The sequence below is a fragment of the Dasypus novemcinctus genome, chromosome 24 (assembly GCF_030445035.2).
Source record: "Dasypus novemcinctus isolate mDasNov1 chromosome 24, mDasNov1.1.hap2, whole genome shotgun sequence".
Taxonomy (NCBI): domain Eukaryota; kingdom Metazoa; phylum Chordata; class Mammalia; order Cingulata; family Dasypodidae; genus Dasypus; species Dasypus novemcinctus.
This window is the reverse complement of record NC_080696.1, coordinates 30,258,649-30,273,152: the sequence shown is the minus strand read 5'-3', so window position 1 is coordinate 30,273,152 and position 14,504 is coordinate 30,258,649. Positions and strand designations below refer to the sequence as shown.

General features: G+C 55.2%; 1 long non-coding RNA gene across 1 annotated transcript; it reads left to right on the top strand.

Annotated features, from left to right (window-relative positions):
• Positions 1 to 398: 398 nt before the first annotated feature.
• Positions 399 to 4,616, top strand: LOC111760056 (uncharacterized). The gene is made up of 3 exons (XR_002793854.3): positions 399 to 752; positions 1,061 to 1,253; positions 2,820 to 4,616. It is a non-coding gene; the product is annotated as an uncharacterized lncRNA (long non-coding RNA).
• The last annotated feature ends 9,888 nt before the right edge of the window (positions 4,617 to 14,504 follow it).

Genomic DNA, 14,504 nt, shown 5'->3' with positions numbered 1-14,504 from the left:
CTCCAGCCTGCCCCTGGTAGACCTCACCTCCTCTGGAGAGCCGGCCCGAAGCCCCAGGCTCGCCCTCATCCTGCTCTGTGTTTCTCTCCCGGGAGAACCAATAAGCAGGACTGTGCAGGGCTAGGGGACAGCCCTTGGCACCAAAATGCCAGGTTAAAATCCTCCTTATTTAGAAGCTCTGGACCTCAGAGTGGGTAATGATAGCAGAACATCAAAAATCCACCCTCATGTAGTCAGTGAAATCCCCAAAATTCAATCGTGTAAAATACAGCACGGTGTGATCACGAGGTCAATGAGCATTAGCACATTTGTTTGCTGGTATTGCCACAGAGCCAAGATGTGAAACAGACTACCCGCCATCAGGAAAAGTCCCCGTGGCCGCGAGGCCTCACTTCCTCACTTCTCACAGCCGCCTGAGACTGTCCCTGCTCTAGAGGGGGCTGGACCAGGGGGGATGCCCACCACTGCCCAGGCCACGCACGTATTGGCCTGCCCACAGGGCTGTGGAGAGGGGTCACACCCGCTGAGCAACATGCCCTCGGAGGGGGGCCTGGTGGCTTCTAAGTGTGGGGGGAGTGTTGGCTCTGCCCTGGCCCCTCACACCCACGGGATGCACCTGCCTTACCCTCTTGCCTGCGCACGAGAGATGGAGGAATGACCACGCTCACGCCTATGCCAATGCCCGGAATACAGCAGGGACTCAATAAATGCACAGCCAGACGAGGGGAACTCCTGGCTATAGTGTTTCCCAGGTATGTGGTCTGAGGCAAGTTCCTGTCCCTCTCTGGGCCTCTCTTTCCTCATCTGTAAAATGGGAGGCACTGCTCCTCCTGGCTTCTGCAGAGGGAGGTGGTGGCACGGAGGCCCAGAGGGGCCCAGGTGGGTGTCCAGTAGACACAGTGGTGCCCGTCAGAGCCACAGGATGAGGTCTTGGGGACACTCCAATCTGACCTGGGCGGCTCCCTGGGCCTGAGGGCCTGAGGGCCTGTGGGCCTGTGGCAGCAGGTGGGGTGTGAGCTGGGCCACTGTTTCTCTCCATCAATGATTCTGGGTTTGGCAGGTTTTCTCTACACTCAGCGAGGAGCAGGACTCACTGGGACGCTCCCCGATCTCCCCCACTTCAGAGCAAAGAGAGCCCAGGAAACCCACCATCGGGGAGGACCTTGTACATGCCTTCTGGGGGCTTCTGAACGGCCAACTGTTCCTGAGCCCTGACCAGCTCCAGGAGCCGTGCTCTTCACGGGCCTGCTCAGGTGAGACCTCGCAGTACACTCTGAGCTCACTCCTACCAACACCCCCTGTTTTAGGTGAGGAAACGGAATAGCAGCTAAGGAACTTTCCCAGGTCACCTGGGGAGTAAGTGGTGGGGCCTGAGCCCTGCTGTCCGCCTGGGGTGGGAGTGAAAGCAGAAGGCCACGAGCCTGCAGCTCCCAGGGGGCTGGACGTGCTCTCCTGCCTCTCAGAGCCCGAAGCCGACCCTATCGGTTTCTCCTCCCTCCCCGCTTTCTGCTTAAGGGGCAGCCTAGCCTGGTGGTTCAAGTCAGGCAACCAGGGTTCACAGCTTCGCCTCTCAGTGCTTCAGTTTCCCTGTCCAGGAAGCCGGGGTGATAGCGTATGCCTCCCGGGGCAGCTGTGAGGATGAAGCGAGGGGCTGCGCTGGGACTGGCAGACCCCCCCACAGAAGCTCCTCTCGTCCTCCCCTCCTCTGAGCTCTGTGCACCTCTCCCTGTCGGTCTCTTTCCGCTTACTTCTCTCTCTTGTTCTCTGCCATCTCTTCTGAGACATTTCTGTCTTGCTTTGAAATGCTTCTCTTTGTCACTTTCCTCTTTCTTTTGATCTCTTCTGGGTCCTAAATCCTGACTCGTGTTTACGCGCTGCTCAAGTTTATTAAGCAGAGTGCAGAGAAGCCACCCTGCCAGTGGATTGCTCTGACTTCACTGTCAACAAAACCCTCCTGGAGAACCTTCCTGAGTACAGGTTCCTGGTCCCATTCCAGAGATTCTGATTCTGAAGACTCCGGCTGGGTGTGGGAATCTGCATTTTGACCAGCATCCCCCAAACCCAGGCGAGACTGGGCTGACTCTTGGACCACACTTTGAGAAGCACTGTATTTGCCCTCAGTTTCCCCATCTGTAAAATGGGGGGGGGGGGGTTGAAATTCAAACCCACCTCCCAAGGAAATGAAATAATATGCCCGGAAAATGGTGCATGCTTCTTGTTTTGTTCTGTCTTGGGTTTTGCATAATTCCTTTTGTCTCTGTCTTTCTTATTCTGTTTCTGGTACTTTCATACAGTTTTCTCTCCCTTCTCTCTCCACCTCATACTTGGAAATGGACCCAATCTCAGAGCAGCAATGAAAGAATTGAACAGGGATGGCCCTCCTGTAAAGGCTGGAGACCCCAAGACCATCCAAATGTCTTACCTGGTTCCTGCCCAAGCAGCACCCTGGCAGGCCCCCAACACAGCATCTCCCACCCCTGCAGCCCCCAACACAGCATCTCCCACCCCTGCAGCCCCCAACACAGCATCTCCCACCCCTGCAGTCCCCAACACAGCATCTCCCACCCCTGCAGCCCCCACAACAGCAAAGCCCAGGGTAGATGGTGGGATCCATTGTGCAGGAATGGCCCTGCTGCTATGGAAACCAGCGTGCAGGAAATGCTCAGAGATGATCCATTCAGGGGAGCAGCCTGGCTTTGGGGGAGGGGAGAGGACAAACTCTGTGCCTTGGACTCTGCCCTCCAATTACCAGCTGGGTGACACTGGGCAAGTCACTTGACCTCTCTGAGCCCTCCTCTCCCTCTCCCTCCTGGCAGCAGCAGCCCCCATTAGTGGTGGGTAATAACGACCGCCGATGACCGAACGACGCGCTGCAGCTTTCAAGCCTGAAGACACGCCAAATTGCCATTTGCTTTCATTACTGCGAGCTCAAAATATTCCAGTGCCAGCTTGCTGTGTGACCCATGTCTCCCGAGGGCCACCGAATGGTTTCCATGATAGAATTCCCTCTCGCAGAGGCGCCGAGTCCACTCTGAGTCACCCTTGAACACACGTGTGTGCACACACGCACACACCTGGCTCCTGACCCAAGCTGCCCAGACACCCGTCGGACCCCATGGAGAAGCTCACGCTGTGGGCCCTGCGCGGACAGGGGGAGTGAGCACGCGGGGATGACTCCACCGCGGGACTGGTCTGATGGTTTCCCTCCCCCATGCCTCCGTGGCCTGGGTTTGACCCTGAGCTCTCTACTGGGGCTTCGAGGCCCCCAGCACCGGCCTGAAGGGCTCCCCAGAGAGGCTGTCCCCTGCCCAGCACAGCCACGTCAGCCCTGGAGAGGTGGTCCCTCCCAACCTCACAGTGTGCAGGAAGCCTCCCCCAGACTATAAGTCCTGTGAGGGCAGGGGTGTGTCTGTCTTTGTCACCACTGGACACCCAATGCCTGACTCTGAGCCTGAGCTCTCTGAGGCCGGGGAGAGCAGGGACAGAGTCTTGACTCAGGAGCCTGACTCACAGGGGATGGGGGACAGCCTGCCACCCACCAATTGATCCCCTGCCTGGCTTCCTTACACACTGACACACCACATTCCCACACACGTCGTGGCATACCCCCTGCAAAGAACCCACTGGCCATCTGGCAGTTCCCTCTACCAGCCATGCCCACAAGTTCCTCCAGAACTCTCCTGGGCCCTCTGCTTCCCACCCCTCCCCAGGAATTGATCTAATTTCCCAGAGAATACTGTGACTCGCCCAAGATCACACACGAGGGGCTGCAGAGTTTTGGAACCCAAGGAGGGCGGCGCAGGGAGAGGGCAGGTAGTGAATCCAGCTGCTCCCACAGGCATCCGAGCATTCATTCAGTCAGCCAGGCATCTGTTTGTTTGTTTTCCCAACAAACATTTATTACGCCCCAGGCAGGCGGCTCGGTGCTGGGGACCCAGCCATGAACAAGGCCAGCCGAGAGCCAGAGCGCGGGCCAGAGAGGCAGACAGATGCTAAACAAGTAATTACGAGCATGATGGATGCCACAAAGGAAACGCAGAGAGCCCTGGGAGGGCACGGGAGGGGCATACCGCTTCTCACATTTGCACAAGGCTTGACAGCAGTCTTGCCCTGAAGTGGTCTTGCGGCACCTTCATCAGAAGCCCCTGAGAAACCTGTTTTACCCACCCCCACCCCCTGCAGACTCAGCACCCCTGGGGAGGGGTGTTTCCTCCTGACCTGCTGCCCAGAGGCTACTCTGAGGTTCTGGGACCACAGCTTTGGAGGTCTGGAGGGAAGCGGAGAGTGCAAATGCTTTTCTAATCACCCTCCCTGTCCTTGAGCTTCTTGCCAGGCCTCTGAGGTGGGTTGAATAAACCAGTTTACAAATAAGGAAACCAGGGCCTTGAAAAGCCCAGTGACTAGTGAATGCAGAGCAAAAATTCAAACCCAGGCCTGGCAGACTCCAGATTTTCAGGAAGGGTCCTTAGAGGTGGCCCAGCTCCTGGGTGCTGGATGTGAAGCCTCTTGAAGTGTGTTTATAGTAAAAAGGGAAAACAAGGGACTAGTTCCTGGGAAGCCAATGTTACTACTGACAAGGTGCCCTCTGTACTTTATAAAATAACATTTTAGTTACATAATAAGAGGCTCTTGAATCAAGACTGAGGGGGTTCCAGCCCAGTCGTCTCCATTTACCAGCTGTGTGGCCCTGGGAAAGTCATCCAACCTCCCTGAGCTCAGCTTCCCAGTATGGGTGGTTATGAGGAGTGAAAACCTCTCCGGCTTCGTCGCCATCCTCTCCATCTCTCTGCTCCAGCCAGCCTGGTCTCACAGCTCTTCTCAGGCCCTTTCCCTGCTCAGCAGCTTTGCACATGCTGTTCCCTCTGCCCAGACACTCTTCCACCAGTTAGCGACCTGCCTTGTCCACTCCATCACTTCATCAGGTCTCTGCTCAAGTGTCGCCCCTTCAGAGAGACTCTCCCTGATTACCCTGGCAAAAATGGCCCCTGCACCATCACCCTGTGTTCCCTTTACCCTGCTTGATTTTTTTCCCATTGCTCACCACCGATTTTTATTCCTGTCTCTCTGCATGAGGACGTAAGTTGCATGAGGGCAGAAAGTTTTTGTTTGCTAGTTTCCCCAGCCAAACTTGCAGGGGTTCAAGCAGCCCTTCTGCAGCCCATGGCCTGTGCTGACCCCGGGCTGCCCAGTGGGGGGACTGCGCAGGCACCAGTCGGGGGCTGGCCCTAAGCCTCCCCCCCTCACCTGGAAGACAGTAAGGCCTGGTCGGGGCAGGTCTGCCGGCTGGGCAAATTCACCAATCGATCGGGCCTCCTCGGCCACAGCAAAGTCTCTGCACTGCCCTGAACCCCTCCCTGAGCGCCCTGGAACTGACAGGCAGTGGGAAACCAGGCCCAGACTTGGCAGGGGCTTGGCAGGGGCTTGGAGCCGAGGGGCAGGGCCCTGCCAACCTCCCTGCCCCAAACAGCGACCGATTGTCCCAGCTGCTCCCATGTGCTCTGAAGACCTCCCAGTGGCCACTCTCTCTCGGGGACACTTTCTCTGCTCTCAAAAGGGCCGGCATCCTGGCTGCTTCCGGCCCTGACAGGGGAGGCTGGGCGGCCACGGTGGTCTCGGCCTCGCGGGAGGCCTGCCGGGAACCCGCTGCCCGGTGCAGGCGAGGACAGATCCCGGGGGCGGGCCCAGGCCCTCGTGGCATTTGTATGCAGGTGCAGTCCTGAACATGAGCTGGAATCCATCAACAGAAAATAAAACACTCAGGGAGAGCAGCCCTGGGAAGACAAACTACCACAGGGCGAAGGCAACATGGGCAGCTGACGCTGGCTGAGTGCTAGCGACCTGTCAGGCCCGCGTTCTGAGGAGTGCAGACTTGATGAAGGTGGTCTCCTCAGACCCTTACGATAGTCAGAGAAGGAAGTGGGGCACTAGCCCGGAGAAGGGGAGCCAGCGTTTGAACCCAGGCCTCCTGGCTTCAGGGGCAGGACCTTGATGATGCTGCCACATCCCAAAGCTTCCTTCTGGGACAGGGGACAGTTGAGGGGAGCTGGCCACCAGGAGTCACCTTTAAGGGCAGAACACTGATTTATCCACCCCCACCCCTGGCCCCCGGGCAGCGGTTCTCAGAGCCTGGTCGTGGGCTCCTGTGTCAGAATCCCAGGATGCCCCTTAGAAAGGCCTGTGCTCAGACCTGCGGCGGCGGGGAGTCTGCCTTTTTCACACCGTGCTAGGTGGTTCCGATGTGCACCTGAATTTGAAAATGATTCTGGCCCAGTCAGAACTAGCTTTTCATTTGCTGGATGAATAGGCCTTCAGAAGAGAGTTCTATGTGGAATCCAGAGATGATAATGAAAAACTAGTTATTATTTATTTAGACTAAGCCCTCTTCTTTATACTTCATGTTCATTTCATCCTTAAAACAACCCCAAAGAGAAAGTAACATTATTTCTCCCATTTTACAGATGAATAAACTGAGGCACAAGGAGCTTAAGTTCCTTTGTAGGATGGTGCACAGTTAGAAAGTGGCAAAGGGAAGATTTGAACCCAGGTCATGACTCCAGAGCCTGCCCTTTAAAAGCTGGCTAATGACCCGGTCTTATCTCCAACTGCCCTCCCCACCCTCAGCTCTGGAGCTCACAGTCTATGGGAAAGAAGAAACAGTCACAGGTGGTAAAATTCACCAGGATACTCACTGAAGGAGGGGCACACATGCTGGGGAAGCTCAGAAAATGGACCCCTCACTAGGAAGAGGAAATGTGTTAGAAAAACCTTCTTAGAGAAGGCCCTTGAGAGCTGGGCTTTGACAGATGAATAGGAGTTGCCAGGCAAGCATGGGGAGAATGGTGTCCTTGGCTGAGAAAAGCAGAGGTACTAAGACCAGAGAACTGCCACGTGGTGGGTGGGGGAGACCTTCGTATCTTCGAAAGGCCTTGAAGACCTGGCTACGGAGTTTGGAGTGCATCCTGAGGGTGTCAGAGGCAACCCTGCAGTGTGGTGACATGGTCTTTGCATTTGGAAAGCCTGACCTTGTGGCATGGGAAGGCTAGATGGAAGGGGGCAGGAAGGTCAGGCCTCAGGGGGCGATCTGGGCTGAGCTGGAGCAGTGACCTTGACAAAGGGACTGACGGACAGGCAGACATGGAAAGCCCCTCCAAGGCAGGTCAGACAGGACTGGGGCCTGGTGGCTAGGCAAAGGGCGGGCGAGGGAGGCGGCAAAGGAAGTTTGTGAAAATTCTGGCAACCAGAAAGACAAAGGCATGCAGGAGGAGGAGCAGGCTGGCGGCAGAGGGTGAGTCCTTCGGTAGGCCGTGGGCACCCTAGAGAAGCACCCAGGAAGTGGGTGGGAATCATCAGGGTAGAGGCAGACCTTCAAGCCCGAGGTGGGGAGAGCAGGGGCTCCTCTGGCAGCCTTTGCCATTACCAGGTGCCGCAGTTCTTGAGGAAGCCCCTCTCCTCCTGGACACTGCCACGCACGTCCTCTCTCCTCTTCACACCCTCACTGTAAGGAGCAGATGGAGGAGGGGAGCGGCTGTTTGTCCTGCTGTCCTCTGAGATTCATGCAACTGGGGAAGGTGTCCCTCTCGCTGGGTGACCCCCAGACCTGCCGGGTACCCTGTACATGTCTGAGGCACTGAGCAGGATCTAGGCCAGGCCTATTTGGTGGCAAGAGGCCACAGGATGGAGCCTCCCGGGGGCCCCACTGCACCCCCACACTTACGCGTCACCTTCCTGTGCTCCTGGCACGGGGACAAGTGGCTGTGAGCAAGTTTCTAAGGCCCCAGCCCCCAGGGTCCTCTGAGCCTCCATCTTCTTAATCCATAAATAGAGACATGAGTATATGGCCGCTGGAGAGGCAGGGTCTAGGGGGTCACAAAGCCCTTAGGGAGATGGAGTCAAGCCCCGGGGTGGTCAGAAGAGCCGGGAATGGGTCCAGACTTGAATGTGCCTTCTGACTCCTAGTGCGTCCATCTAACCATGTGAAGATTAAACATGCAAAATGCCTGCACGGAGTGGGCCTCCTCTAAGGCAGCTGGTATTGCTCTGTTTTAAGAGCCTATAACAAGCATTGGTGCCCTTACCCCTGGGGCACCCCCAGGCCCCAGCTGAGGGGACACTGCACCACCTCCACTGAGCAGGTCACTTCTGATTCCCTCTGTCCTTGACCCTAAGCACTGCAGGGGCTGCTGGGGAGGTATGTGTGCCCAGGCCTGTGCCCCTGCCTCAGCTTGGCATGACCCCGTGGGCAGAGCTGAAGAGCTGGTGCAGGCAACAAAAGGTATTTGCATCAGATAAGGGTAAAGTATCTCGTTATTGCATTAATATGTGTAGCAACAACTGTGGCAAGAGAGAGGGAGGGTTGGAAACCCACGGTGTGGGCAGGGGCCTAGATCCCTGACCAGCAACCAGTCTGGGGCTCTCCTGGGGGGCTCAGCAGCCTCAGCTGGAACTGCAGGGGGCAGACTTTGGACAGAGCGGGTGGGTGCAGCGGACCTGAGTCCTGGGAATGGAAACCCTACCAGCCCAAGGCAGGTGACCCAGCTGGGAGCAAAATCAAGCAGCACGTCATGACACCTTCCCCGAGACTGGGCTCCGTGTTCCCCAGGGCTGGGACCTCAGTATTCAGCCTCCCTAATAAAAGTTTGGGTTCTGGAGCCAGTCAGGTGCAAGTTCAAATCCTGACTCTCCCTTTACAAGGTGTGAGCTGTACCAGGCACTCAGCCTCTCTGAGCTTTTGCTAAGACAATAATTATAATGTATCTTTCACAAAACCAATCCTCTAACAAGCTCCGTGGAGCACCCACTATGTGCCAGGCACATTCCAGGTCCTGGAACTCCAGCAGGAAATAAAGTGGGCTAAGCACCTACCATGATGAATTTTGCATTCTAGCAGGAGAGACACAGGAATAAAAGAGAAAACTATTAGACAGTGATAAAGTGCTATAAAATCCAGAAATGGGATTAGGAAGGACCAGGCCTAGGGAAGAGGGGGATTTTAAAAAGCGGTCAGAGAAGGCCACTCTGAGGAGGCCCAAGTGGCACGCAGCTGTCATGGGGAGTCTCAGGAAGAGGACCCAGCAAGCACAAAGGGCTCAACAGGCGTATTTGCAGAGGGGGCCCAAGTGGCCGAAGCAGAGTGGGCCGTGAGATGGCATAGCTTCAGGGGGGGAGGCTGGAGTTTCTGGTCATGTCCAGCAGCGTCTGCTGCAGGATTTGGGTTTTACTACAAGTGCCAAGGCAGCCACCAGGGGCTCAAAGCAGGAGGAACATGATCTGATTCCCATGGTTCAAAGGCCTCCTGGCTGCTGGTAGAGGATGGATTGAAGGAGCCAGGGCGGGAGCAGGGGAGCTGAGAGGAGACCGATAAAGACATCGGGGTAAGGCAATGCTGGGGAGGCCAAAGAGATGGATGGACTGGGGCTGGGTTTAAAGGGTACTGCCAACAGGACCTGCACATGGATGCAGGGCTGAGGGCAAGCAAGGGGACAAGGATAACAAGGGGTCGATGAGATCGTGTATGTTGGCAAAGCTGGCACATAGGAAGTGCTCAATCAATGCGGCCCAGCCGAAGAGCAGAGCATGCTGTGCCGATCCCAGCCTCCTCCTGGGACCAGGCCCACAGATCCCACGGGATAGCTTTTCTGGTCTCAGTGTCCTGGCTGGGGACACTGAGCAGAGAATGAGTGCTCCCTGAGCTGGAAAGGGGCCGGGCAGTCATGATGTCCAACACGATCCATGACAGATGGGCACCAGGCAGGAACTTGCCCAAGGTCACCGGGCTTGTTAGAGGCAGAATGAGAACTGGAAACGAGATATCATGACCCTGCAAAATCCCATCTGGGATCCAAAAAATCCACGATTCCCAGGCATGAATTCCAGCAGCACCTTCCTCCAACATCCGCTGGCTCCAAAGTCTGTTTCCTGACCCTTCTCTGGCCCCCTAGAATCTGGGTGGGGCTGACAGTCCCAAGCGCTTCCTGTGATCGCGTGGCCCCTGCCATCCTCTGCCCAGCAATCTGGCAGCAGTCGCTGGCAGAGCTGACCCGGGCGGCCCCGGACCCCCTGGGTGCCAGCACTCAGGCACAGGGTGTTACCGTTGCCTCAGCCCCTTCCACAGCCGACCTGGAAGGCCCCCCAGCTTTACGCCAGGGGAGGCTGGCCCGGCTGTCGAGGCCCCACAGGCCCCACGTGGACTGGCCTGGGCTCCTGAGGGTTCCTGAGGGCCGAGCCACAGGATAGGACCACCTTTCCTGCTGGGACCCAGCCCAGGCGGAATCCCCCTTTCTTCCTCCTCGCCCAGCTCGGATGTGAGTCAGGGAAGGTCCCGGTACCACTTTTCCTCTCTCCTCCTCCGCAGTCACGAGGGCAGGAGCGGGCACAGCCATGCATAGCCGGGAAGCAGTGGGGCCAGCTGGAGCCCATGCCGACCTGCCTCCTGCCAGGTCTGGGCGCCCAGGGGCCTCAAGCCGGCGGGTGGGCCTTCTTCTGGTCCCCAAAAGTCTAGCCTTTTGCTGGCCCCCGATGCGGGACACAGGCTTTATACTTAGCCCCAGAGTGGTCCTGCCTCGCTCAGGGCCAAGTTCAGACAAGAGGCAATCAGGGGCTTAAGTGGCTGCCAGAGAAGGCCAGCCGCCTGGTTATTAAATATTAAGTGGCAAGGGCCTGCGAACGTATAATTGCAAATGAGCCTCCAAAGCAGATGTTGCCAACAGCCTGGACCAGCGCTTACAGTTGGGACCAACAAGGGATTTCAAGCCACCAAGTCGGGCTGCTGCCTTTCCTGGGCACCTGCTGTGTGCCAGGACCTGAACCAGATGCTGCAGGTGAAAAGAATGGCTACACACGGCCCCGTCTTCAAGGGGTTCTTCTATTGGTGAAGAAGACAGAGTAGGCAAAGACTCATGGCTTCGGGTGGTAAGTGCTGGGCCACAGGTAATCTGAAGGGTGCTGGGGTCCCAGGAGAACAGCTGGAAGGGGGAGGAGGGAAATAAAGGCTTCAGAGGGGAAGGGAGCTAACATGGGGTAAGGATATATTCCATTGCTTAGTCATTCAACAAACATTGAATATCTGCTGTGTGCCAAACATTGTTGTAGATGCTGAGAAATAAAGTATTAAATTCAGTATCCAAGTATTAAATACATCAAAATCTTTCTCTCATGGCACTTACAGTTCAGGGGGAGCTTGTGTTCCACAAATGAACACAAGTTTGCACCGTGGCAAGGAGGCAGAAAGGAAAGAGTGCAATCAAAGATCTGGAGGCATGAAGAAGTAAAGTAGATTCAAGGTGTGGCTGGATGTGTGTGGGGGGAAGGGATGGGATGGCTAACAGATGGGGCCCAGGAAGCTGCCACACTAAGCAGTTTGGGTGAGTCCTAGCAAATTTCAACGTACAGGGGCGGGCCTTCCTCAGGGACAGTCCGTGGCTCCCAGGATCCCTGGGTTAGGACTCAGACTTTCCAAGCTGCCTTCCAGAGAAGCAATAAGAGAGGAGACATTCCTACGGACTACTGGTGAATGTGGCTGTCTGACTAACTGCCCACCCCCACCCCCGTTTCAGTAACCGGAGCCTCCACTGCTGGAGGATCTCAGGGAAGTGCATTGCAGCCTCCCCGCCTCTGCAGCCAGTTCCTGAGCTACCGCAAATGTCCTAGGGAACATAGACAGCTTTGTCACTGGGAAGTCAGTGCCTGCAGAAGGTGATAGGGGATACACGATACCCCAGACTATTTGGGCAACAAGTCCTTGTCAAAGGAAGATTCCAGTTCAACATCCTCAAGAATGTCCTGGGTGACTGGGCCTCTCTGCTGTGCTGCCCAGAGGCAGGGGGGTACTATAGGAACTTTCAAGGTCATTCCCTGGCCATGATTCTATAGAAAGAAAGGCAAGAGAAGGGAGAAGGAAGAGAACTACATTAAAGATGCTAAGATCTCAGGGGGATTAGAGTCCTTGAGTAAGGTTTAAGTGTCTAGAATTGCATTAGACTAAGGTTCTAGAATTCCACCAATTTAAAATTCTGAGATTCTAGAATCCTATGGTTCTAAGGCTCTAGCTTGATTAGGGAAAGGAAAGCATCACAGCCATCACCTCCTCTTGATCAAATGCATGCCTCTGGAGAGAACCCCACACCCCACAACTCCAAAGCCAAGCAGGCTTGTTTTCCCCCTTCCTGCCTCTAAATGGTCTCTGAGCTCCTTGGTGTCTGCTCAACTGCACACCCCCTCCACAGTGCCTCCTCCAAGCCTGGCAGCCACACATTTGCCATCTGCATATAACCCGGTGATTAGCACAGCCAAGCAGCAGTCGAGGGGGGTGGAACCCTTGCTGCCTGCCAGTCAGCTGGCCTTAAGTCTCCTGGGCAGTGGGGAGTAACTCCTGACTCCCTAGCAGGGCTGAGCAGGGGAGGGGAGAAACGCACACCTACACAGACCCAGACACAAACACACACACACTCACAAGGAGACACACAGAGGAAGTCCCCAGGCATGCCACAAATGGCCATTCATAGACAGCAAACTCTGAAAGCCACACATGGACACATGCACACACATGCAAACAAACCAGAGACAAACACACAACCCCACAGTGATACACACCCAGGCACGCAGACATGCAAAGACACAAAGAAAGACATGCACAACACACATGGACATGTGCAGAGGGAACATATATACACCCATAGAGACACAGCCACACTGCCAAACACACAGTAGCATGCACACTCACACCTACGTACACACACATGCACACTCATACAAGTAAGAGGCCTACTTGGAGTTACACAGACCAGTACATTTCCAGGGCACCGGGTTATTTCTGTTCCATCCAAATGAGAGTTGGCAGGAAAGCCATCCTTCCCATCTCCCTCTCATCCGTCTCCCACCCCCACTCATTTGTCAGACATAATTGAAGCCCTCCTAGGCACAAAGCCTGGCACTGGGTCCTTGAAATATCCCAGAGCTGGGACACAGTTGCCTGGGGGTGGGAAGTGGGGGACAGCCCATGGGAGCTCAGAGGCAGCTGGAACACATGTAGATGATCGGTTCAGGAAACTGTTCCCAGAACTGTACAAAATAGTTTGCTCAGAAAGGTAGTGAGCTCCCCATCACTGGAGGCAATCTAATAAAACAGAGGGGGTTTGCGTCAGATGGGAGAGGGATGCCAGGGGAATTGAAGGCCTTTCAAATCCCTTCCAGCCCTGATATTAAATATTTCTATCCATTCCACTGAGCTTCAAAACAGTATTCAAAAATTTTTAACACATTCTCTATTTTAAAGCATGCACTCCCAACACATGCATATTTATTTATAAATGTATGATATAGTTTTTAGACTCACTTCTGTACTTCACAGAATATACACAAAAATAGAAACACTTCAATGAGAAAAATAGAAAGAGAGTACTATCTTAGAAGACAGGTAGAATTGGAGGAATAATGATGTAATATTTATTGAGTACGTCATATTTGCCAGAGTCTTCCTAGATAAATATTATTTAATTCTCAGAATAGCCTTGTAAAAGGGCTATCCCTTTTTTTCCCTTCCATTTTACAGATGAGAAACTGAATCAGAGAGAGGAAAAGTCACTCACCCGAGGCCATGCTGCCTGCAGCTGGCAGGCTGCTTTGGCCCCAGACAAGCTGGCTCCCAGCCCATGTTGTGCCCACGTGTCATGCAGGAAAGGGGTGTGGCTGCGTGGAATGGGGCAAAGACCAATTTGGTTTTTGTAGGCAACAGTTACAAGGTTGGGGTGCTCCAGCTGAGTGGCGGGGGCTACATACTCTGTGAAGGCCTCCAATGCCACCCTGGAGAATTTGGCCTTGACGCTGAGCAGCCACAGCTGGGCAAGGCAAAGCTATTTCTTTATTTCTTTTAAATCCTTGCTGCTCAGAGTACTGTCCGTGGAGCAGCAGCTGCTGCCTCACCTGAGGAAATGCAGACTTTCAGGCCCCACCTGGGTCCTACTGAGTCAGAATCTGCATTTGACTAGGTTTCCAGGCGACTCCAGTGCACTTTAAAGTGTGAGAAGCCCCAGATTAAATGAGATTTGCCTGGTTTGTGATCCTCTCCCACTGAGCTGATGGGAAACCCGACCTTCGTTCTCGGGACCCCCCTCCTCTCCAGATTTACTCAGTTCCGAGGTCTTAGAGAGCCTGAGCATCTGAAGTGGCTCCTGAGGGCTTTCCCTGCAGTTCTTCTGCCCCAAACCCTGCAGTGCCCCCTACTCGCTCTCGGTAAAAGCCCAAGGCCTCCCAGTGGCCCGCGAGGCCCCGTAGATTAGGCCTTGCTCCCTCCCCTTCCTGGTCTCCAGCCATGCTCCCTCATACGCTGCTCCAGCCTCTGGCTGCCCACTGTCCTTGAACCTGCCACCACAGGGTCTTCGCACTGGCCGTTCCCTTTGCCTAGTAGTCCTGTAGCCCTCCTTCTACTTCCTGCAGTGAGCAAGACCCTCACTGCCACCCCATGTAGAATAGCAGCCTCCTCTCCCCCACGACTCTCCACTCCTCACCCC